Here is a 21,349-nt window from a genome sequence, read left to right as displayed (position 1 = left end):
ATTCTGGTAAGATTTATCAATGTCATATTATAACTATAATTGTTCCCATTCAATAGTATCGATGCCAACTGCTAGTCATCGGATGTACTCATTTCAGATGCACAAATGTTCTTGTAGCGAATTAGCATTGTGTTGATGTAGGTTTCTCACTAATGTATCAAAATGTCACTTGATCGAAACCTTAAAATATTTTTTTCCCAGATAAGGTAAAAATTTCATTAAAATGCACCTAGTGGGTGCGTATATGTATAGCAAAAAAAGGACTTCATCCTTCCTCACTTTAAACTTGCAGGAGAGTATGAAATCTGTAATACATGCTACATAAAGATCAACAGACAATAAACACCAAGAATTCAACAATGTAAACATCTACATCTCAAAATAAAAAGTGACTATATGTTTATGCTCAAAACATCTGTAATTTCTTTATTTCCAGACACCCCAAAAAATGCAAGCAGGTACCTAAGACACCTTATTCTATGAAGTATTCTAGTAATTCTCTCGCGGCCGTCTCTGTTTGGTCCAAATTAGAGGGGAGCAACAAATGATTATTCTTCTTATTTGTTTTTGGGGGAAATTAGACAATGTCCATATGATTAAAATTTCTTTCCCAAAATAACAAATTATCATTTAATAACCAAAAATGGCCAATTCGGCCCAATTTCGTGCCACTGAACTGCAATTTCACTGCCTTCGTCTTCTTCTTCCTTCCTTCTTCCATGTTTAGTGGGTGTTAGGATTAGTAGTGGGTGGGTGTTTGTGTTTGAGAAACACAAAAAAATGCTTAAACAACTAGAATGAAAAAGCACACACAAAAAGAAGAAGAAGAAAAAGCCAAAGTCAAAAGTTGGACATTCCAACTTGGCTTTTAGTTTTTAGCTTATAAGTCACTTAAAAAATATCAATCCAAACACTCCTTTAGCCATTAAAATTTATTTATAATTAGTTTGGGGTATTAATTGCAAGGGGATATCCTTATTTAGGTGAATTTTTTAATTGTAGGTAAAAATTAAATAAATTTCAATAAGGTCGTTAAGATCATGACACATGTCCCTTCATCAATCCAAAAGCTATATACATCCCAAAAGTTAGATGGTAAGCTCATCGGAATCCTAAAAGTATAACATATGATATTTAGATACCATCTACAATAATTTGGGGTATATTTATCCTTTTTTCATTTCTTAAATTCTATTTATCGATACTTATTCTTATTTATAAAAATATTAGAATTTTTTTCAATTATTTTCTTTTTGGTTAATTTCAGTTAGCACTAATTTTCGTCTCAATTATTTGAATATAGATAAAAAAATATTAATTTATTTTATAGACAATTCTTTTTGTTAATCATTTATAGTTTTCTTATACTTGATATATAATTTTATTAATATTTCTTAGCATAATCTATTAATACATTTAAATGCAGATGAAATATTGCATACACAAATAAATTAAGAAAAAATTACTTAACTACACAACCTCTTTTACCATATTCTCTAAAATTCTCTACCATTTGAAAAAATTATAAAAATCTCTTTTTCCCTCACCCTCTCTCCTATTATCGGATGCATGACTATTACTCTTACCACTTCACGCTTTTCTTCTCCAATTTCAAGCCTAAAATCACGCACATGTATCAATAATGTAATGAACCTGGAGGTCATTTTTATAAGTTTTTGTAAAATAACCTTTTTACCCGTTTCGATAGTTAACTCGAATTATATTTGATCAGTTTGTGAGGTTAGTTTTGGAAATTCTTTGAAAAATTGTGATTTTTGGAAGTTTTGAATTTTAAGAAGCTTAAGTTGTGAAATAGTGATTTTTGGAGTCTTAGAGTTTGGAGTTTAGGAATGAAATTCAGTCGATTCCATCAGCTTTGAAATGATGAAATTTGTCTAGGAGAGTTGTTGGTTTCAGAATTTATCATGGATTTGAGGTCCTAAATTGATTTTTTTTGAGTTTTTGGCCTTAAAGTTGACTTTGATCAACATTTGGAGTTGGAAAATTCAAAATGGATTTTCAATGATTCCACCGGATTCGAAGGTGATTTTAGGCCTAGGTGAGGTCTTGACTGAGTTTTCTAAGGTCCCGAGCTTGTTTTGGTGTTTTTGAACCTTTAATTAGTTTAGTTGCGACTAAATGAGTTCCGGATCAAGGAGAACTTTTAATTGAATACTGACAGTTTCATTGAGCCTGAAACATCGAACGTAGTGAGGTAGCATATATAATTTGTGTGTACGGAATTTCGAACGAATTTTGAGGGTCCATTTTGTGATTTTTTTTTACGTTAAGTATGTGCTGTGTTCTGGTGCCAAGCCTCATGATCGTGATAGCTGGTCGCGAAAGCAACCCGCACCTTAGAGGAGGTCCTGTCGTGAAAGCAAAGGGCTCCAACTTTACGGGCTTAAGCAGCCAATAGATCGCTTAAGCAAAGGTTGCGAAAGTGACTCCTGGTTGCAAACACGACATCAAAGGGGTTATTGGGACATATTTCAGGGTTAAACCTGATTTTTATTATTTTTAAGTTTTGGAACACCTATTGGGTTGATTTGCGACGGGGATGTTTTTGTGAATCGATTGGGTAAGTTTCTTTGACTCTAAAAATTCAATTTTCCACTATCAAACGTGATTTTAACATCAAAAATTGAGATTTTGATTGTCAAATTGAAGGTTTTCAAGAACTTGGGGTTTCAAATGAAAAATGGTGATTATGAGTTGAATTCAAATCCTTTTTTGAAGTGGTTTTCTCAATTGGATTTCAGTTGCTTTAAAGAACATTTTAATTCAAAAGTTTCCCCTATTTATGTTAGTATGATATAGAATTCTCTATATCCTTTTGTTATCTACCCCTTTTCAATTTGACTATGTCTCTTTGTTATAACTATCTTGAATAGGTTTAGGTTTTTGTTTCTCTTTTCTTACTTTGTAAGGGGAGAGTCTCCCTTCTTTATGTTTTCCTAGTTATTTTGTATCGAGAGGAGTCCTCTCCTTAGGCACATTAGTAATAGGTGTATATTTCATAGTGTGGGGATAAGTTGACAGACTTTAGTAGGTTAGTCGATATATGTACCATCTTAGGATTAGAGGTAAGGTTTATGCCCCCCTCTTTGTACTCTTATTATGTTATTTTATTTATGTTAAGGCTTGGGGGTATTTTTCAGCCCCTAATCCCCCAAGGGTCGTTAAAATAAAATAAAATATTTAAAAGTTTCCAAAATTGAATCTCGTTTTCAAAATCGAAATCTTGAGCCGTTTTGACCCTTTTGCCTGAATTTTGTAATTTTGGTGTTGTTAGTTCCAGAATCTTAATGTGAGTCATTATTTGACTAGATAGTGGGTGTTTCAGATCTATTTGGAAGGGGAAGGCTCCAGTGGTTGATTTGATCATGATTTGACTAAGGCAAGTGAACTTCTAAGACTTCGTTAAATCTTGTAGAATTTCCGAATATCCTTTCTTTTGTGTGTTGGAGAGTAACGAGAATGAAGTTGTAAGTTGTCTTCTTACATGAATGAACCTAAATTAAAAGGCGGGGTTAACAAAAAACTAATATGTGCTAATCTTGTGATATGAAAGTGTGAAATGTCGTGATTGTGATATGGATGTATATTTTTGAAATGCTTTGATAGTTTCATTGTGTCACGCTCCGAGAGGGTATTCTAGGTGTGGTCGGCACTTGAAGACCGTTGCTGGTCGCCAAACGAATTACTTGGTCCAATCACACATTCATTCATTCAGTGGAAGACTTAAAACAACAGAAAAGGAAGCAATCAAGTGGGCTAATCAAATCATCAACTCAAGAAATAACAACAACAACATCAACCCAGTGAAATCCCACAACGTGGGTCTAAGGAGAGTAAATTGTACGCAGACCTTACTCCTACCAAGGTAGGAAGGCTGTTTGCGGGAGACCCTTGGCTCAATAAAATATAAAAAGACGTTAGATAAGGATAAGAAGTTAAGAGGTTAATAAGTTCAAAGTGATATGAAAAGGAAAATAATGGGAGCGCTACAAATAAAATAGAGTAATCAAAGTACGGAAAGTAAGAAAAGTACGGAAAGTAATAAATAATAGCAGACATCAGAGAACAAGAAATTATAGTGTGCTAAAGCATCTACTAATACGATAGACTACCGTGACTTGTACTAGCCTTCTACCCCAATGTAGGTCCTCCACACCCTCCTATCTAAGGTCATGTCCTCGGTCAGCTGCAGCTGCGCCATGTCCTGTGTAATCTTTGGCCTACCCCTACCTCTTATAAAACTATCCATGGCCAACCTCTCACACCTCCGCATTGGGACATCTGGGTCTCTCCTCTTCACATGTCCAAACCATCTCAATCACATTTCCCGCATCTTGTCTTCCACCGAGGACACTCCTACCTTGTCCCGAATAGCCTCATTCCTAATTTTGTCTCTCTTGGTATGCCCACACATCCATCTCAACATTCTCATCTTGTCAACTTTCATCTTTTGAACATGGAAGACCTTAATTGGCCAACACTCCTCCCCATATAACATAACCGGTCTAACCACCACTTTGTAGAACTTGCCCTTAAGTTGTGGTGGCACCCTCTTGTCACATAGCACACCAGAAGCGAGCCTCCATTTCATCCACCCTATCGCAATATGGTGTGTGACATCCTTGTCAATCTTCCCGCTGCCTTGAATGATAGACCCAAGGTACTTGAAACTACTTTTCTTTTGGATGGCCTGGTCTCCAAGCCTAACTTCCGCGCCAACCTCCTGAGGTGTCTCACTAAACTTGCACTCTAAGTACTCTGTCTTGGTCCTACTCAGCTTAAACTCTTTAGACTCCAAGGTATGTCTCTAATCCTCCATTTTAGAGTTAACTCCACTACGAGTCTCATCGATCAGGACTATGTGGTCCACAAAAAGCATTTACTATGGCACCTCACTTTGAATTTGTCGCGTCAATTCATCCATCATCAAGGCAAATAAAAATGGACTGAGAGCTGATTCTTGATGCAATACAATCACAACTGAAAAGTTCTCTTAGTCCCCTCCTACTGTCCTTACCCTGGTTTTGGCATCCTTATACATGTCCTTGATCACCCTAATATACGCCACCAGTACATCTTTAACGTCCAGACATCTCTACAGTATCTCTCGTGGTACTTTATCGTAAGCCTTTTCTAGGTCAATGAATACCATATGCAAGTCCCACTTCCTCTCCCTATACTGCTCCACTAGTCTTCTCATAAGATGGATGACTTCTGTAGTTGAGTGTCTCGGCATAAATCCGAACTGGTTCTCTGAAATAGACACTCCTCTCCTCACCCTCATCTCCACTACTCTTTCCCACACTTTTATAGTATGGCTTAGAAGCTTAATACCTCTATAATTGTCGCAGTTCTAGATCTCTCCTTTGTTCTTATATAGGGGGATCATTACGCTCGACCTCTATTATTCGGGCATCATTATCGTCTTAAGGATGACATTAAATAGCCTAGTCAACCACTCTAAACCTACCGAGCTCGTGCTCCTCCAAATTTCCACAGGAACCTCATCAGGTCTGGTCGCTCTTCCCCAACGCATCCTACGAACAACACCCTTAACCTCCTCGACCGTAATACTCCTGCAACTCCTAAAATCGCGACACCTCCCTATATGTTCCAAATCTCCTAATACAATCTCTTTGTCCTCTTCTTCATTCAAGAGTTTATGGAAGTAGGACTACCATCTCTATTTAATGACGGTCTCGTCTACCAATACTTTTCCATGCTCGTCCTTAATGCACTTCACTTGATCCACATCGCGTACCCTTCTCTCCCACACCTTGGCTAGCCTGAACAATTTTCTATCCCCGCCTTTCTCTTCTAGTTCAGCATAAAGGCATTCAAAAGCTGCCGTTTTTGCCATCGAAACTGCCGACTTCGCCTCCTTCCTCGCTATCTTATAAATTTCCCCATTCGTACATTTATCCACCTCATTATTGCTTTCTATGAACTTCGCATACGCCATCTTCTTTGCTTCCACCTTCCCTTGCACTTTTTCATTCCACCACCAGTCCCCTCGATGCCGACTACGACTACTTGTCGAGACTCCCAACACTTCTCTTGCTATAGCCCTAATACAACTAGCCATCCTAACCCACATACAGGTCGCATCCCCACTACTATCCCAGGCCTCCATATCCTTCAATTTCTCTCCCATTTCTAGGTCACTAGTCATGGTCAAACTCCCCCATATGATCCTAGGTCGGTCATCCCCAACCCTCTTCTTCCTCATCATCAACTCAAGAAAGAATAACATATTTAAACCAAATCTCAACTCAACTCCATGTCAAAGAATAGTTTTGAAAACCAAATCAAATAACTCAACACTATCACTATCTGTCTGTAAAGCCTCTAATACTATCAAAACGTTGCCAATGAAAAGTCCATGGCTACGTAAAAAGGAAATACTCAAAGACGGATGAAAATAAATATGATCTCTCCGACAATCAAGGAGGTCTCACCATTATTAGAAAAGAAAAAAATCTTCAATGAAGTACTTGTTGATGATCTCTAGCACCTGTATCTGCATCATGAAATGATGCAGGCCAAAAGGCATAAATACATGAAATGTACGAATATGTAAAATAGCAGGATAGGAATGCTGTAATGACTCTCCAGGTTATTTTTGAAATAAAGCATTCGGTTCATTATTTAGAGCATTCCTGTAGCGACCCTAAGTCCTTTATTACTTGCTGACACTGACTGTTTGATCGCTTGGTCGTTTGTTTGGATTTAGAGTCATTTACCTATTTTGGAGCTTTTGTAACTTAAAAAGTTTACTTTGATCATGTCATAAATTTAGGTAAATGACCTCGGAATAGGATTCTGACGGTTCCATTAGGTTTAAAATAGCCAAATTAGGCTAGTAGAATGATCGGCATGAGTATCGAGATAATCGGTACGACTTTGGGGTCATTTGATGCTCAAGCCTTGAAAACTGGCCAATAGTTGACTTTGGTCAATTTTTTTGGAAAACGTTCTCGAATGGGAATTCTAACAGTGTAGTTAGCTTTGAAATATTGAGTTTTAGTTTAGTTTAGAACAATCTTTCGTATGTGTCCCGAGGCATCTGGTCTCATTTTGAGCCATTTTGTGGATTTTAGCTTAAAATGGTGCTTGGGCGTAGGATCCACTTTTTATCGAGATGAATTCCGTTGGTAATTTTGATTGCGTGGGTGAGTCCAAAATGCTAAATTCAATAGGGGTAGCATAGTTTGTTTGTGCGCGTGGGGTTTTGAACGAATCGTGAGCACCCCATCTGAGACTTTAAAATGGGAATGATCTGCTGGTGCGCTGGTGCACTGTATCTGGTGCACCCTACCTCTCTAATGGTAGCCATTTCAGCCCTCAATATGAAATATAGTGAAAGTCTTTGAAAATAATAGCTAACTCGATAACTAGTCCCCGATAAATGAGGACTCACCACGAACACCACTTGATAGGAAATCTTAACTAGCTACGTAGATGTGTGTAATCTTCAACCTCAACCTCTACATTATGAGACAATGTAGGCAAAACGTATGCATTAATATGTTGGAATGTACTAAGTATGTAGGCAATGCAATGCATAGAAAACCATGTTTGTATAGATGACCATTTCAAATAGCATGATTGGAGAAGTAGTAAAAATCATAAGTAGTCTTTAAGAAAGATCAATGCATAATAAACTATAAGAGTATCATATAAAGTAAAGGATATGATTAGTCATTTAGAACATAAAAAGGACCATACATATGTGGGATAAGAACCATAACCGGCAATAAGACCATGCGAGCTATAATATGGAATCCCGTTGTCTCCCCATACAATGAAGAAAAAGGGGAATCTACTTGCCAAGATAGACTCTACCCCTCTAGGCAGGTCATACATACACTATATATGGATCCAATAGCTAGGCCAGACAACCTACGGTGGCATGTAGTTTATGAGATATGAGGTTGCTACTAGGGCTTTTGATAGGGCCCCCACCTCAAGTCCACTCGGTGCTAAGTCAAATTCCACAGAATACATACATAACATAACATCATAATTTCATATATCATAGTCATGATCATAGATTTGAAATCATAGAGTAACTCAATTTCATAACATTCTTGTAATGTGAGAATTGCCCTTTCATAATTACAATCATATTTGCATAATTCATATCGTTAGGCCTTAAGGCACCACATAGGGCCCTAAGTCACCTTACTTCATAACTTGCATGGAAAATAATTTGAAACATACTTATAATTCATGATCATAATGGAAATACATAGTCATAATTCATACTTTGAAAATTCATGACCATAGCTTGTACTTGAAATTAGGGTGAAACATGAATGCATGATCAATTGATTTGAAAATCATGAAATTGACTTGAAAACATGCATGATCTTAAACTTTATATCAGCCCATATATAATTCATATAGATAATATCATTAGAAGTATAATTAAAAATACTCATATTTTACATCATGAACCTTAGAAATCAAGGTAGGAAAATTAATACAAAAACTCTTCAATTTAATGCAACAACCATAAATTTATATTAAAATAGACTTAAATAATAATTTGAATCATAATTCATGCAATTGGAGTAGAAATCATAAGACCCATAAAATACCATACTTTAATTTGATAGAAAATTTAAAAAATTGAATGGGCTTCATGGATGAAAGAATCCATGAATCAATACCTACATACCTTAAGTGAGAATACCAATTAATTTGGAAGAACTTGAGAGTTTTGATGGAGATCTTGAGTGAATTTACTTGAAGTCTTCAATGGAGTCCTTGAGAGTCTTTTGTAGAGAGAGAAATATTTGAGTAGGTGAATTATAGAAGAATGAATAGAATTAGGGGTTTAGGTTAATTTATAGAGTTGAATTAGGTCCTAAAAACGTCTAGGTTCATTAGCTAACAATTTAGGAAAAAGTTTAAAGTGCCCTTACTAAAAACTCAATTCGGCCAAAAATACATTGCCAGGTCCACGATGCGAAGGCAAGCAAGTCCGCAATGCGGACTTGTTGCAGACCTTACTGGTTTCTGCAGTTCCTTAAAAATCTATCTTTTGATCTACGGGTCCAAAAAATTCGCCGAGACTATTTTCCTGCAGGTTTTGACTCCCTGATCGATGTTCCGAACTCGAATTTTCCAAAAAGATTAAGGATAATGTATTACTTGAGTGGCCTATTCCCAAGGCATTCTTAAGGAACTTATGAGCATTTTGAGAGGTGTTACAAATACTCAACTAGGGTTTATGAGAATGAAGGCATGAATGGGTATCTCAATTACTCAACTCTTTGACATCAGTAAGATATAATCAACAATTTTGTATATGCAAAGACTCATTAGGAGCATAAATATATCAAGAAAACTCAAATCATAGGAACATTCGAATTAGGAACATTTGAATTATACTCTAGGATCAATTCAATTCAAAGAAGATGTAGGGCACGTGGAAGAACATAGCCCCATATTCTGTTAAGCCTTACATGCCTGAAACTCGAAGAAAAATCAAAACTTGAAAGATGGAAGTGAACACTTAAACCCTAGTCTCTTTATCCTCTCCAATCCTTGCTCTCAAATAATTCTAAGTGTTAATGAGAGTCTAGGTATTCAAAGTACTGATAAAGGACTCAAAATAGTCCCAAAATGTTAGGATTTTGATTTGGAAAGGGTTGCAAAAGACCAAGCTACCCTTCATTTAAATTGTCTCTAGGCCTTCTACGGGCCGTTCTACGAGTCGTAGAGTCTTTTACGAGTCATAGAAGACCTTTTATAGAAGCATGAATCCAAAACTTGGGCTTACTAGAATCTGATCTTCTGCCCTATGAGTCAAGTCTATGAATCGTAGACATGTCTATGGCTTGTAGAAATGACTCGTATAAGGACTTCACATGTGACCAAATATTAGAACTTAGGACTAAGTCTATTCCACAACTTGTAAATATTCATACAATTCGTCCTATTGAATTATTACAAAAGTACTGAGGCTTGTATTTTTTAGCAATCAAACAATGACTTTACGACTCATTTCTATGAGTTGTCAACTTTCGTACAAGTCGTAAGGTGAATCGTAGACCTTCTCACACTAAGCTAAAATTTTCCCCTTTTTAGTGACGACCCTACGAGTCAACTTTCTCAAGAAAAAAGCCAATCTGATTTCGGGGGGCATGTAGGCGGAGAAAGGCTGGGAAACTATAAGGTCTCGTAGGAAAAAGACAAAACGTAGGTAGGCTGCCACGCGGAGTGAAGATCCTACGATCTGTAGAGTCCTCTACATGTCATAGGTCGACTCATAACAATTGGCATAGTCTATTTTTCTCATGATCCTCGAACTTAGTCTAGGCTAGAATAACACGGGGTATTATATATTGTTATTGTGAACATCTTGAACTTTTATTTTTCTATTATTATGTGAAACACCGATTGTATTTTATTCGTGAACACTTTGGTGAGACGGATATATTCTGATGCCGAGGTCATTTTCAGCGAGATTATGAGACTGGGGTCATTTTCGATAAGATTATGATGCTGAGGTGATTTTCAGCGAGAGTGTGATGCGAAAGTGATTTTCAGCGAGAGTGATGTCGAGCTCATTTTCAGTGAGAGTATAATGCTGAGGTCTTTTCGAGTAAGAGCTTGTGATGCCGAGATCATTTATGATGATAGTTTGATGCAGAGTTATTGCCAGCGGATGTGACTGATGCTCGATTATTAACTGTGTATGAGCATCCTTGTATATTTATGTGTGTTGTATTGACTTTTGTATATGATTAGTGTGATACTTGTGATTCTTTCTTATGATGGCTTATCTATGATTGTGGAACTCATATGAATTGTGTATTGTGAACTCTAGGTTTGGCTGATTTTTTGTGCTGGTTTTAGTTATGGATGTTCGATTGGGAATTTCTGAATTTTATTAGATTTGCCTAGTTTTATTAGTTGACTTATTGAGTACCGTGTTATTTTGTACTCAATCCATGCTTCTACACTTGTTTAGGTTCTGATCCCAGACAGTGAGTTTGAGTTATCCCTTATCCTCTGAGGTTTCGAGGTGATTTTGTGTCACGCCCCGAAAGAATATTCTAGGCATGGCGGGTACTCGAAGACCATTGCTAGCCCCAAGAGAATCACTTGGTCAGATCACTTATTGAATCACTCAACAGAAGACTCAATTTAAGGGTATAAGGACCAAAATGGGCAACTCAAGCATCACCGTCAACAAATAAATAATAAGGTTAAAATACTCAAGGTATAATGTGACTCAATATCATAACTCAACAACATGATTATGTTTAAAAACAAACTCTGAAAAGACTATTTATCTCAACTCTGACTCTATCTACGAAGCCTCTATCAACTATCCAGAAGATGCCGAGACAAGCCCACAGCTACCTCAAAAGAACTACTCAAAACAACGAATGAAATGAAAATGATTACTCCGAAAGAAAGGAGGTCTCACAACTATCAACAAGGGAATAAATCTTCAATGGAGCGCCTGTTGATGATCTCTAGCACCTATATCTATATCATAAAATAATGCAGGACAAATGATGTCAGTACACCGAATGTACGAGTATGTAAAATAGCTGGAAAGGGATACTATTAGCAATACTCTACCTCATGTAACTCCATTCAAATGACTCACTCTGAAATGACTCAACTCAGTAAGCATGGAAGTTTAAAAGTAATAAGTAACACTTTGAAAATAGACTCAATGACATGAAACTCGATTAACTCAAAGCATTTATTTTAGGGAGTTTCTCTAACCGACAACTACCATTTATGAGCTAGCGATGATTAGCATTACGTTGTTGTTTCCGCAACCATCCAATACCTTGCCATGATATGGGACGATCAACCTCATTGGATCCACAATCAATCAAAGTCTATTATTTTGGGACTAGAGAGTTTTTGGGGTTCGAGTTATTATTTACTCTTACCATAATCAGTGCTCAATACTACTCCCAAAGACTCAATATTCTCATATGTTCAATCAAATCAATTCATTCAAATCGTCTCATTTGGTCATATTGGACTCTCATCAAACTCAATCTTATTAAAATCATCAATTCTTTCATTTAAAACATGCTTTCAAACTCATTCATAACTCCTCAAAACTCTATCTCAAGACAATCATTTAACTCGATACTAAAATTTATTTAAAATCAATGCTCATGAACTTTCAAAACTAAATTAATTATGCATAGACTCAATTTAAAATCATACTTCATTTGATGTATAGAAAACCCTTCTCATCAACTCAAAATAAATGCAGATTAATACAAAAATTATCAACTCAATTGGGGTTCATGGAATAACACCACGAACAACTATTCAAGAACTCAAATCATAAGAATTATCACAATATACTCATATGTATAAGGAACTTACTAAGGATTACATAGATAACTCAACAACTCAATTAAACGGGATCAAAACTCAAACTCAAACTCAATCTTGACTAAATGAAGATTTAGGGAACGAGGATGAACTCAGTCCAACATTGTGATTAACCTTACATACTTAGAACGAAGATTATCTCGTTGAAAATCAAAGACCTCACTTGAAAACCTTGAAACACAACTATCTTTTCTCTTCTAATCACTTCTCTCAACAGTTTTACACGTTAATGAGAGGAAAAACTCTTTTGGGTATGATAAGGGACTGATTTTTGGTCCCTCAATATTGAGGGCTTAATTGGGAACAAATGGGAAAAGACTGGAATGTCCCTCATTAAAATTGGGCAGAGCAGGTTCACGAGAGGCTCTTCACGGGCCGTATAGCTCTTCCCATTCCTGAAGGGGTCCATGAATAGGAACTAGACAAGGTTCTCTAAGGTTCAGGTCCATAAAACCCTTCCACAGCTCATGGAGGGTTTTGTGAAGGTGAGGGGAAGTTGACTCCTGAAGTCTTGGAAAGGGGAGAGGTTCACGGTTCAACTCTATAACGCATGGAAGTCACCACGGTCCATGTACCCTTCCTTGGAAATTTTCCAACTAGGCCTCAACTCCACGACCTCTTTCACAGCTCGTGGTGCCCACCACGATCTGTGAAGGGTCTCATGAAAGGGCCCTGGTTTGAAAACTTCAATTTTTCTTATCTTTTTTAGAATTAGATTAGTCTAGGAACTTCAGGGGTGTTACAGTATATCTCTCTTGGGATCATTCTTCCTCGAATGATGGCCAAACTAGGAACTCATTCAAGGCATGAATGCAAATCAAGAACTTAGATACACAAATATTTAAAAAATAATATACTCGGACTCAAGAATACATATCATATATTCAACTCGGAATGAGCATCAACTCAAAGATAGGAAAAAGGAACATTACCATCAATATCATCATTAGAAGGCACAAATAGATGGGGGTATTTAGCCTTCACATCTTTTTCAGCTTCCCATGTATCCTCCTCAACAATGTGGTTTCTCCAAAGAACTTTGACTAAATCGACCTCTTTGGTTCTTAGTTTACAAACCTGATGATTAAGAATCTGAACAGGAACCTCCTCATAGGACAAGCTATCTTTCACACCAATATTTTTCGTAGGAATAATGAGTGAAGGATCTCCCAAGCACTTCTTAAGCATGGAGATATGGAACAATAGATGAACAACATCAAAATCTAGTAGGAGCTCTAATACATAGGTAACATTGTCAATCTTCTTCATAATCTGGTATGGACCAACGTAACACGGATTCAACTTTTCTTTCTTACCAAACCTCATAACTCTCTTCATGGGTGAAACTTCCAGATACACCCAATCGTTTACCTCAAACTCCAAGTCTCTTCTCCTAACATCAGTATAGGGTTTTTGTCGACTTTGCTCAGTTTTCAACCTTTGTTGAATGAAATTTACCTTCTACATAGCATAATGCACCAAGTCTGGCCCTATCAACTTAGCTTCACTAACCTCGAACCAACCAATTGGCGACCTACATCTCCTTCCATAAAGAGCCTCATATGGAGCCATCTGATTACTTGATGGAAATTATTGTTATATGCAAACTTAATAAGCAGCAAATAGTCATCCCAATTCTCCTTGAAATCAATGACGCAAGCCCTCAACATGTCTAAAAGAGTACCATCTATCTGGGGTGGAAAATGGTACTAAGATTCACTTTTAAACCCAAACCTTTTTGAAATGTATTCCAAAATTGCACAGTGAATTGGGTACCTATTTCTAAGATGATACACAAGGTAACTCCATGTAATCTAAATCTCTTGAATGTACAATCGCGTGTAATCATTTACTGAATTTGTAGTCTTACCGGGTAAGAAGTGGGCCGAGTTGGTCATCCTATCCAATTACCCAAATCAAATCATACTATTTGTGAGATCGCGGTAAATCTGTGATAAAGTCCATTTTGTTCATCTCCCACTTCCATTCTAGAATCTCAATGTTCTAAGACGCACCACAAGGCCTTTGATGCTCAACTTTGACCTATTGGCAGTTCGGGCACTTGGACACAAACTCTGCTATATCTCTCTTTATTCCATTCCACCAATATACTTCTCTTAAGTCATGGTACATCTTTGTAGAGCTCAGATGGATTTAATATCTAGAGTTGTGTGCCTTTACCATAATCTTATCTCGAAGACCATCTATAATCGGAATGCATAATATGCCTTGGAACCTCAACACTCCATATCCCCCTTTGGCAAAAGCCATGACCTTCTGCTTATGAACATCATCTTTCAATAAAGTAGAAGGAGTTCTTGGTCTTTCTTTTCCTTCACCTCAACAACTAGATATGATTCAGCCCCATTCTGAATAATAGCACCACCTTCACTAAAGTCAATAAGCTGAACTCCCAAATGTGCAATTCTATGCACCTCTTTAGCCAACTCCCTCCTTCCTTTCTCTACATGGCTAGTGCTCCTCATAGATAACCTGCTAAAAGCATCATCAACCACATTATCTTTACATGAGTGATAGAGAATACTCATGTCATAATCCTTAAGTAACTCAAGCAATCTCCTATCCCGCAGGTTCAACTTTTTTTGGATTAACAGATACTACAAGCTCTTGTGATCGGTAAACACATCAACATGCACACCATAGATATAGTGAAGCCAAATCTTGAGAGTAAATACTATGGATGCCAACTCAAGGTCATGAGTCGGGTAGTTTCTCTCATGAATATTAAGTTTCTTGAAAGCATAAGCAATGACCTTACCCTTCTACATCAATGCACAATCTAAACCAACTCTGGAGGAATCACAAAAGATAACAAAACCATTTTTTCCCTCGGGTAGGGACAAAACTAGAGCAGTAGTCAACCTCATTTTTGGCTCTTGAAAACTTTTCTCACAAGCATCAGACTATTGAAATTTAGCCTTCTTTTGAGATAGCTTAATCAATGGAGATGATATATATGAAAACCCCTCAACAAACCTTCGATAATAGCCAGCAAACCCAAGAAACTCCTTTTATTAGTCAGAGATGTGGGCCTAGGCTAGTTCTTTACTGCCTCAATCTTCTTCAATCAGCTCGAATACCTTCATCAGATACAATATGGTCTAAGAACACCATAGAAGAAGCCAAAATTCACACTTTCGAAACTTAGCATACAACTCTCTATTTTTGAGATTCTAAAGAACAATTTTGAGATGGTTGGCATGCTCCTCCTCATATCTAAAGTAGATTAATATATCATCGATAAACACAATCAAAAACATATCCAAATACTGTTTGAATACCCGATTTATCAAATCCATAAATACTGCAGAAGTGTTAGTCAAACCAAAAGACATAACAAGAAACTCAAAGTGACCATATTGAGTTTGGAAAGTGGTTTATGGGATGTCACACTCTCTCCCTTTCAACTAATGATAACTTGATCTAAGGTCTATCTTGGATAAATAAGTGGCACCCCAAAGTTGATCAAATAAGTTATTTATTCTGAGAAGAGGATACTTATTCTTAATGTTGACCATGTTCAACTGACGATAGTCAATAAACATCCAGAGAGAGCCATCTTTCTTTAGCATGAAAAAGATAGGAGTGCCCCAAGGTGAGACACTCGGCCTAATGAATCGCTTATCTAAGAGATCTTTCAGCTGCTCTTTTAACTCTTTCAACTCAACAGGAGCCATTCTATACGGTGGAATAGAGATAGGCTGTGTATCAAAAGGAACATCAATACCAAAGTCGATCTTTCTATCAGGAGGGACTCCCGGTAGATCATCAGGAAAACAATTGGGAAATTCATTAACAAAGGGAACAGACTCAAGGGATGGAGTCTCTACACTATCATCTCTAACTCAAACTATGTGGTAGAAACATCCCTTGGAGATTAATTTTCTGGACCTAAGGTATGAAATGAATTTATCCCTAGGCAGTGCTGGACTACCCTTCCACTCTATGAAAATTTCATTAGGACATTGGAACTTGAGAATTCAGGTTCTACAATCCACTGAGGTATAATAGGCAGAAAGCCAATCCATACTAAGAATAACATCAAGATCAATCATAACTCGACTAAGTTATCCATGGTATCTCTGTGGTAGATGGACATATGACAATCTCTATAGACCCTGTCATCTAGAATAGACTTACTAATAGAAGTAGAAATACTGAAGGGTTCAAGAAGATGTAGGGTACCCTAGGTGTGGGTACCCTTAGGATTCTTGAACTCTGTGCTTTGATACCCTTGGTCCAGAAATGGTCTCTAAGTGCCGCCCACACCTAGGTTACCCTCTTAGGGCATGAAACACCTGGTATCAAAGCATAGAGTTCAAGAGTCCCAAGGTGACAAACCTTGGGACTCTTGAACTCTATGCTTTGATACCAAGTGTTTTATGCCCTGAGAGGATACCCTAGGCGTGGACGGCACTCAAAAACCATTTTTTGCTCAAATCAAACCACTTAGTTGGATCACTCATTCAACCACTCAACGGAAGACTCAATTTAAGGGTATAAGAACCAAAGTGGGCAACTCAAGCATCATCATTAATAAATAAATAATAAGGTTAAAATACTCAAGGTATAATGTAACTCAATATCATAACTCAGTGACATGATTATGTTTAAAGACAGACTCTAAAAAGACTATTTATCTCAACTTTGACTCTATCTATGAAGCCTCTATCAACTATCAAGAAGATGCCGAGACAAGCCCACGACAACCTCAAAAGAACTACTCAAAACAACAAATGAAATAAAAATGATTACTCCAAAAGAAAGGAGGTCTCACAACTATCAGCAAGGGAATAAATCTTCAATGGAGCACCTGTTGATAATCTCTAGCACCTATATCTGGATCATAAAACAATGCAGGCCAAATGATGTCAGTACACCGAATGTACGAGTATGTAAAATAGCTAGAAAGGGATACTATTAGCAATACTCTACCTCATGTAACTCAATTCAAAGGACTCACTCCGAAATGACTCAACTTAATAAGCATGCAAGTTTAAAAGTAATAAGCAACACTTTGAAAATAAACTCAATGACATGAAACTCAATCAAATCAAACTATTCATTTTAGGAAGTTTCTATAATCGGCCACCACCACTTATGAGCTAGTGATAATATAATGCTTTGAGCTGCCATTGCTGCAGTCGTCTAATACCTTACCAGGGTAAGGGATAATCAACCTCATTAGATCCATAATTAATCAAAGTCCATCATTTTGGGACTACAGAGGCATAGCCTCTATTCTACGCTGGCTACGTAGTTTATAGGGTTTGAGTTGTTATTTTACTCTTATCTAAATCAGTGCTCAATACTACTTCCAAAATACTCAATGTGCTCATATGCTCAATGAAATTAATTCATTCAAATCTTCTCGTGACTCTCATTAAACTCAATCTCATTTCAATCATCAGTTCTTTGATTTAAAACTTGCTTTCAGTTTCGTTCATAACTTCTCAAAACTCTATCTCAAAATAATCATTTAACTCAATAGTTAAATTCATTTAAACTCAATGCTCATGCTCTTCCAAAACTAAATCAATTATGCATAGACTCATATCATACTTTATTTAATGCATAGAAAACCCTTCTCATCAACTCAAAATAAATGCAGATTAATATAAAAATCACCATCTCAATTGGGGTTCATGGGAATAACATCATGAGCAGAAATTCAAGAACTCAAAACATAAGAATTATCACAATATACTCATATGTATAAGGAACTCAGTAAGGAATTACATAGATAACTCAACAACTCAATTAAACGAGATCAAAACTCAAACTGAAACTCAATCTTGACTGAATGAAGATGAAGGGCACGAGGACGAACTCAGTCCAATATTTTTATTAACCTTACATATCTGGAACAAAGATTATCTCGCTGAAAATCAAAGACCTCTCTTGAAAACCTTGAACCCTAGTGCTCTTCTCTCCTCTAATTGCTTCTCTCAATAGTTTTATGCATTAATAAGAGGGAAAATCCTTTTTGGTATGATAAGGGACTGATTTTTAGTCCCTAAATGTGAAGGGTTCAGTTGGAAAAAGATAGAAAAAGACTGGAATAACCCTCATTAAAACTGAGTGGAGTAGGTTCACAAGGGGCTCTTCACGGTCCATAAAGGCATCCGTGAAGAGGCACTGGACAAGGGTTCTTGAGGTTCAGGTCCACAGAACACTCCCCTGGACACTTTCATGGCTCGTGGAGGGTTCCGTGAAGGTGAGGGGAACTTGACTCCTGAAGGCCTGGAAATGGGGGAGGTTCATGGGTCAACTCCATGACTTGTGAAAGTCACCACTGTCCGTGGACCCTCCATTGGAATTTTTCCAACTGGGTCTCAACTCCACGACCTCCTTCACGGATCATGGTGACCACCACGGTCCGTGAAGGGTCTCGTGAAAGGGACCTGGTCTGAAAAATTCTTTTTTTCTTATCATTTTTAGAATTAGATTAGGCTAGAAGGTTTAGGGGTGTTACACTTTGAGAGGTAGTTGATTGATTTCCGCCGATCTCCCTTCTCTCTTTTTATACAACAACAACAACAACCCAGTGAAATCCCACAACATGGGGTCTGGGGAGGGTAGAATGTACGCAGACCTTACTCCTACCAAGGTAGGACGGCTGTTTCCTCCCTTGTCTCTTTTTATTTTAATCTTTATTTTATTTGAGATACAAAAGATATTTAAGACTTGTATTATCTTTTATTTTAAATTTATTAGTGTCTGGTGCACGTGATAATCAAATGTTAGAGGTTTTTCGAGTAGTTAAGACTTTTGCTTTTGCTTAATTGATATATTTAGTATTTTTCAATAGTTTTTTTTCATAATTATTGGGTTAGGTGGGATAGGATGAGTGACATCACACCAAGATTCGGACCATGACAAACAATTACCTCCACCTCACCATTTTTAATGGGACATTTTCAAATATATACCATAAACTAATTAGTTTACAATAAATATAGCCATATTTTATTTACATAAGAAATAGCCTAAATAATAAGTTATATACAATGACTATACAATATAGCTTTCAAAAGTCATAGAAAGTATACATTGACTATACAATATAGATTGATTATACATGAGCAATATACTGAATATACATTATGATACACTCAAAAATTGAACATAGCTTGACTATACATGAAATATACACTCACTATACATGCCTATACCTCGAATGTCCATTGTTTTGGTAATTACTTTTATTGAATGGCCATGTGACGTAATTATCCCTATTTTAATTACAATCACATTATCCTAGTCTTTTTCATCGATTTTAAGTTCTAATAAAAGAGGAACTATTTCTTCATCAATTTTTTTCTTTCGGTAGTTCAGATTTTTTTTTTTTTTCAATTTTAGGTTGTTCATCGTAATTTTCTGATATATATGAATTCTAGTCCATCGTCTAGTATTGGTCTTACCTAATTAGTTACATAAACTGAAGATCTAGTCCTTTGTGTTTTTGATTTAGATGATTGTGATTTTCATGAAAATAGATCCAAATAATGGAATGACCCATTAATCATGAAGAAATTGCAAGAGGAGAAGTCGAAGAAGAATGCATGTCCAAGTTCTAAATCGCCTGTTGAAAAGCTTCCAAAGGGGATGGGGGAGTCGAACATGTCACTACATTACACTCTTATTATGTACAATGTATCGTGTTCAAAATAAAGGTTTTGATACATAACCATATTTTATTGGAGATTGATTTGTATATATCACGTTCATTATATATGTATTTGAAACATGAATACTACAAATTGCCCATTTTATTATATATCAGTTGTTGCTATGTATTTGCAATCTTATTCAACTTACAAGGTTATTTGTAGACATTACCAAATTAATTTTTTATCGAGTCAAAATTGCTTACAAGTCAATGTATTCGTTCAAAGAGTCTTTCATCATCTCTAGATAAATAGAGGTAGTTGTTGACACCAAGCTTGATTTGATATTTTTACAGTTAATACTTTTAAGTTATTTGTTAAATAACATAAATTATACTAGAAGCCAATAAGTAAAATCCATGAAATTGATCTTCTTCTTTTTCCCACAAAATAAGATTAACACATGAAATATTTGTGCGGCGACAAGCTAATTTTGAAGATTAAGTTGTGTTTTTCTTGAGGGAATGAATCAGTCGTTTATGATACTTTATCGAATCACTCTTGTAACCATTCTGTTAGAGGCAAACTCTGCAAAAGTGTTGCGGTTGTTCAACTTCCATCTTCTTATGATCTGAAATTCTACTATCTGTTAGTTTCATTCCTTTTTTATTTTTTTTGATTTATCAATTTATTAGTTGAAACAAATCTCCTCTAATTCTTACAAATGGAGAATTTAGGATTTAAAAAAAAAATTAATTCTGTTTTTTTGTTGTTGTATAAATATGAATCATGATCTTTTAAAGTGGGGATAACATTACATGTGTAACAAACAGAGGCTAGAAGGGAATGCTAACAAACAAACAAAGGCTAGAAGCTGAAATTTATAGCCTATTTGGCCAAGTTTTTATAAAGTTAAATATCTTTTTTTATTTTAAAAAATGCTTATTTTAGAGAGTTGGAAACAAACAAATTCCTTCTTTAAAATCTAAGATCGATGAATTGCATCACGAGCTTTTGTGTGTTAGGTATATTTTATTATTTTGTGGCTTGATGCTTCTGGAAATATGCAAGTCATCACGCAACAACACCAACACATACATTAGAGGAACAATACAAACAAAAGAGATTAGAAAAAAATGTTGTTGGTTTTGAATCACATGTGTGGAGGGGCAATATTTGACATTGACATATTTATCCTCTTTAATAAAATGATTTTTTTCTATGTGTTTAGATGACTTAGATTTTGCTGGGACTCCCTTAGACATTTTCACTTAATTGTGTTCCAATTTCATATTCTTGTTAATAATATG

The sequence above is a fragment of the Solanum dulcamara genome, chromosome 3, assembly GCF_947179165.1.
Source record: "Solanum dulcamara chromosome 3, daSolDulc1.2, whole genome shotgun sequence".
Taxonomy (NCBI): Eukaryota; Viridiplantae; Streptophyta; class Magnoliopsida; order Solanales; family Solanaceae; genus Solanum; species Solanum dulcamara.
Note: the sequence above shows the minus strand (reverse complement) of the source record.